Raw genomic sequence first — 5,920 nt, 5'->3', positions numbered from 1 at the left:
TCCCCCCATCCCTCCATCCCTCTTCCCCTCCTTTCCTCCATCCCTCCATCCATACCCCCAGCCTTCCATCCCTCCATCCCTCTGCCTCCCCCATCCCCACAGCAGCATCGGGAAAGGTTGGCGGAGTGGGGCTATTTTTGGGAGCGTCTCCCTGGCAACGGCTGCCAACACCGTCTGTGGTGGCTTTTCCATAGGTGCTAAAATATTCCACGCTTCTTATTAAAGACGGTGCCGGTGGAGACGGGCGGGGGTGGCGAGTGTGAGCCACCCCGCTGCCGGGGCCGGCGGGCCTGGGGTGGCCGGGGCATGGCACCCTGGGGGCACAAGGACAGTGAGGGGCTGGTGGCATCCTGGATGCAACGTCCCCATGTCCCTCCCAATGGCCCCGGCCATGCCGGCTGCCTCTTGGCTGTGCCAGGGTGCCGTGCCGTGCACAAGGTGCAGCTATTCATCCTCTTGCTGCCCAGGCGGAGGGAAACGCAGCAAGGTCTCAGGGGGAGCCGGCAATGAGGAGCGAAAGGCAGAGAGGGTGAAACCCAACCTGAAGCCGAGGGGGCTGCAGGGGTGCAGGGGTGCCTGGCGGCTTCACCCGCCCGGGGAAGGAGCAAGATGTCTCAGCAGTATCTTCATCCCTTGTACAGAGGGGAAAGGCCTGCTGGGGTGCCAGAGGGCCGGTACGCTTTCCGGCGGGGCACCCATGCAGCTCCCAGGCAGTAGCTCTTGGGATACAGCCCCACGGGCCCTGGGAACGGGTCTTTTGGGAAAGCAAGTGCCCCCCTGAACCTGAACAGGTCCCCATAGCGATGGCTGCAGAGGGGATGGAGGGAGCAGGCTGGCCCTGCTCCATCCGGGCGCCGCAGCTCCCTGGGACCCCTGGTTCAAGCTGCGGGGAGCAGCCGCAGTTGGGCCAGGGTGAGCTGGCCAGTGCAGGAGGCTGCCGTGCTCCCTGTTTGCAGCTGCTCATCTGTGCGGATAGCTGCTAAAAATACCCTCTGCTTCCCCTGGGGTGGCTTTGCCAGGTGAGAGTGTCGGTGCTCACTGATGCTGGTGTGGGACGGCAGTCCCTGCAGCGTGTTGTGCAAGAGGGCATCCCTGTGCCAGGGGATCTTGGGATGATTTTGGGAAGGAGGGTCACGGTTGCTGCAGGATTGGGACCCAGAGGGCACTCAAAAAGTGGTTTTTTGATCTTTTTTTACTTTCTGTCAGAGGCCTTAATGTTGGAGATGGCAGATGAGACACTGAGATGGAAACCATGCCCACGGGCCCCTCTGGCCTGGTGCAGGGCTGTCCCTGGGAGCCTGTGCCTACAGCTGCTGCCTGCGGGTTCAGGGCTCTCTTCGGCCTCCAGCTTCCCTCCTGCACGAAAGGGGCAGCTTCAGTGCCACAGGGTCCTCCGGACCCTTGCCTTGCCACCTAGAAGTGACCTTTTCAAAGCCCCTGAGATGCTGCTGGCCATGGAGACCCAGGGGAGGTTTCCGGGTCGGGTTTCCCGGCGGGGTGGCTGTGCACCATCCTGGAGCCCCGAGGGCTGGTCCCTCCTTGCCGGTGCTCCCGTCCCCAGCATCACCCGTCCCGACAGGACGGCCCCAGCACTGCAGGGTGGGGAAGCCGAGCTGTGGATGCGGTGAGGCGATGCCCCGCGGCAAATGCTCTGCACGAGCCAGGAGAGCCTGGCCTTTCCTCAAGGCGAGATGTCAGCCCAGCACCCCAAATCCAGGTGGGAAAAAACCCCCGACAGTGGATATTTCAGCCCCTTGCGCCAGCCCAGCGTGAGGATTCACCTCCCTGGGGGCACCCGGCGGCCCCACCGGCCCCTTCCCGCTGATGATGGTTGCGCTCTTGTCTCCCCCATGGCGGCTCCGCAGCGGTGCCTCCGCGGCTCTGAGCTCACACGCGAGGATGGGCTAAAGTAGCGGAAAGCTGTTGGATCCTACCACAGAGTTACTGACTTCTCAGCTACAGACTGCATAGCAATCAGCGAGGGGGAGAGGCAGCCAGGGAAAGGGAGCAGAGCGCAAAGGGAGGAAGAGTGGAAGGGAGAGGGGGGATTTGGGGATCGGAACAGGAGGACAGTGAAGGGCATGGGTGAATAATGCCAGGGAAGGAGGGAGCCAGGCAGGAGGGGGAGACCTGAACCCGTCGCCGAGCCGCGAAGGCACATCAGCGCTCTGTGGGATGGACGCTCCCGGGAGCGAAAAATGCTGAGGAGAGGCAGAGGCAGGAGGAGAGCGCTGGCGTGGGCAGGGCAGAGTTAGGAGAGGAGCAGGTCGCGGTGGAGAAGTAGCTCCTCGGGGGGCAGGGGGGAAAACCCCAAGCCAGAGGCGAGCAAGGGCTGCAGAGAGACCTCCCCGATTCCTCCGGTCCAGCTGAGACGTTTCATGGTGAGATGGAGAAACCGTCCGCTTTCCGCTTCCTCTGATGTTGGCTCGGCACGGCTGGAGCAGGCGGCAGCCCTCGGCAGGACCCGGGTAAGAGGCGGTGCCGGGGCGCGCTGCTCCCCTCACCGGCATGAGACTGGGAAGGGTTGTTTTTTTTTTCTCAGGAAAAAAATGTATTGTTTCATCTGTGCTCGCTCTGAGGAACAGCTATAAATATAACTTCGGGAGAGATGCGTGGCTTCATGTGAGCGTGCCAGTGAATAATAAAGTTGCCTGTGTGCACGGCATATGCACATACGGCTACCGGGGCGGCCACGGGCCGAGGGGCAGGGGTTGGTTCCCTGCCTGTAAACCTCCCCAACTTCCCTCCCCTCCCCTCGCTGCCCTGACTTCGGTTGCTTTGCAGGTAACTTCTTCATTTTTTCGGCTCCCTGTGTTTCCTTAGCACCTTCTTGCCCGTGGCTGGGTCTTGCTCGCCATTCGTTTCTCCTGCCCCGCACGGGCAATGGTCCCGGCCGGTTCCCTAAGGCAGCCTGGAGAGGAATGGAGCTGGAGACTCGTTCTCCAAGCACTCGGGTGCGACCAGGGCCGAAGCAGCCGCGTTGGCTCTCCCGCTGCCTGTGGAGCATTTCGGGCTCCAGACCTGCCCCCCTCTCCCTTGCCTTCAAGCTCTTCTAGTCCCAGCATGGCTGATCCTGCTGGTGGTGGGCCAACATCCCCCAGATAGGCAGGGTGCAAAGGGTCTTCTGGATACTGGGTTTGGATGGAGGAGCTCAGGAGACACTCTGCCCTTGCTCCCCATTGGCAAGGCCAGCGTCCCTGCCAGGGCGGGAGCTGGCAGGCAGGTTTGCATGGCACGGGCAGGTCACCTCCGACATCCCTGGTGCCACCTTCAGCCCCTGATGCCCTCCTCCTGGGCAAATCACCTGGAGACAACCAAATCCTTCTGCCAAGAGCCTGGAGTCTCCCGTCCCCACCACCCAGCCCCGGCTCCATCTGTGTCAAAGCGAATGGCGGCTTCTGGGCCATTCTCTTCTCCCCTTCCTCCCTTCGCCCCTGCTGAGGGGTGTGCTGCGAAGGGCAGAGGGTGACAGCGCATGTGGGGGACGTGTGGCAGAGGTGACATGGCTCCAAGACTACCCTCAACCCCCGCTCCATGCCCTCCTCGGCTTCTCGGGAGTAGGCGTCTGCGGGAGGTGGGAGGTGTGGAGAGGGACCTGGTGCTTGGGGTCACCCGGAGCCCGGGAGGGGACGGGGGGTTGCGCAGGGAACACGTCTCGCCAAAGACGTGGGGACGTGCCCCCTCTCCATTCGCCATCGGAAGTGGCACCCACAGATGCCTGAGTCACCCCGGCACGTGGCCACCCCTGTTTGTAGCCGCTGACAATAATAATAAGTAGAGGGGGAATATGTGCCTTAGGAGGGAAACGTGAGCCTGGTGGGGACAGGGGATGGCGAGGAAGAGGGGGGATGGTGAGGATGGCAACAGACAGGATGACCTGGAGAGGGCTGATCTGGAGGGAAGTGGGGCTCACTCTCCTCCACCTTTCTCCTCTTCCACCTCTCCCCCTCCTTGGGTGCCAAGACCGAGCGCCACGACGTGCCGCGCTGGCAGGGGGGTTGGCAGCGGTCCTTGTCCCTTGCAGCCCCCCACCATGGTTTGCAAGGAAAGCTGGGAAGCGAGGAGGTGGCCAGGGAAGGACGGAGTTAGCTGTCAGGATGGGTCCCTGCTGGCCCCTCTGTCCGCTCGGCCACCCCGAGCTCGGCTGCCGGCCACCACCCTGGGAGCAGCTGCGTTCCTGGGGTGGCATTGCCGGTGGGAGGGTGCCAGCAAGGGGGAGGAGGACACAGCGATGGATACCTGTGCTCGCCATGTGCTGACATCAGTGCAGACGCAGAGTGGAGCGGTTAATGGCAATCTGCCCTCAGCAAGTTCCCACTGTCCTGTCTCGTTATTGCGCTGGGTTGGCTTAACGCGACAGCGTGGCTGGGGATCAATAGATGGATGCTCATGTCTTAGTGATCGATCCCTTACTCACACACGCGCGGCTTCCCAGCCTCCCGCTGGTGCTCCTTTTTCTGTGAATGGTAAGGACCGAGTGAAGCCGTCTGTGCCTGCCTCGCAGCGCTGCGAAACCGCGCCAGGCTGAATTCGTGTTCCTTGACAGCACTGCTCCTGTGCCCCTTCCCAGGGTGGAGGGGCCTCACATTGAGCCCCTGGAGGCACCGGCACTGGTTTTCCTCCCCAAACAAGGTGGCTTTACTGGGGATGGTCAGTCTTGAAGCCCCTTCTCAGGAGAGATGCTGGTCCTCCAGCAGTGGGGGGCTCGGGGCGGGGAGGGGCCGCCTTTGAGCTGGTTCTCACCCTCAGACCTCTCAGGCTTGTTCTCCAGCAGTGAAGGTGGTGCCGTGGCCCGGGCAGACGAGGGACGGGAGCCGGCTGCAGCGCTACCCTGTCCCGACTGCCCCAGAGGCCCATGCACCTCCATGCCCATCCTCTCGGGAGCCTGGTGGCAGGCAGCTTGCCTGCAGGGGCGGTTTCAGTATTCACCCACCCGTGCATTTGGGGAGGAGATGCCACCTGGGGCTGGCACTGGCCATGCTGGCACAGCAGCACCGCTGCTGCTCTCATCGGAGATGAGGGAGCGGAGGATGGAGGACAAGATATCCTCCGGCGCTGCCCCACACTGCCGGCTGGGGACTCCTGCCACCACTCTGCCTGCGCCTGCGCCAGCCTCTGCCACCATGGCGGCGGGCCTGCCCCTTGCAATCTGGACGGCTGGTTTATTTCTATGGCAACATTTCTCCCGAAACACTTCAACCCCCCGACCCCTCCCCTCCCCCCCCCCCCCTCACCTCCTTCCCTCCCTCCCTCCCTGGTAAGTGGCACCAGCACCGGTGCAATGAGCTGCCAGCCTCATCCCGTCTACCTCTTTGCTGCCTGTTCTCCCTTCCCCTGCCTTCATCTTTGCTCTCCCCTCTCCTCTCACCTGCTCCCTTTCTGTGCCAGGCCATGGCATTTGCTGGCAGCCTGCTTAGGCACCCATGCAGAGGGGCCAGCCAAAAAGAGACTTGTAGAAAGAGGACGTCAAAAGTGACTCCACTATAGAGGAGGATAAAACAGCCCTATAGCCCCATGAGAGCTGTATAGATTGCCCCTGCCAGCAGCATGGTGAGCACGGGGGCTGAAGGGCACCAGGGATCCCAGAGGCTGGACAGGTAGGTGCTTCATCCCTCCGAAAAGCTCGATGGCATTACGAAGAGGCAGTGCCTGCCACGGGACTAGACCCAGCGGCCCCAGAAGTCCTCTCCTCTCCTGTCCCCGTCGTTCCCACCACCAAGAGCGAGCCTCATGGCTGGGTGGAGGCGACCAGGCAGAAGCTGCGGGCAGCACCGAGTGCCAGCAGGTGAGAGGCAGGTGAGCAGGCAGGGCGTCAGCGGGACCGAGCATCGTAGCCTGGAGGAGCAGGGGTACGACAGTAACCCATAACGATGGTGGGGGGAGGATATCGCAGGTGTAGCAGTGTGCAAACGTGGCTGCC

The sequence above is a fragment of the Pygoscelis adeliae genome, unplaced genomic scaffold (genome assembly GCF_000699105.1).
Source record: "Pygoscelis adeliae isolate BGI_AS28 unplaced genomic scaffold, ASM69910v1 Scaffold399, whole genome shotgun sequence".
Taxonomy (NCBI): Eukaryota; Metazoa; Chordata; class Aves; order Sphenisciformes; family Spheniscidae; genus Pygoscelis; species Pygoscelis adeliae.
This window is presented reverse-complemented; position numbering follows the sequence as displayed.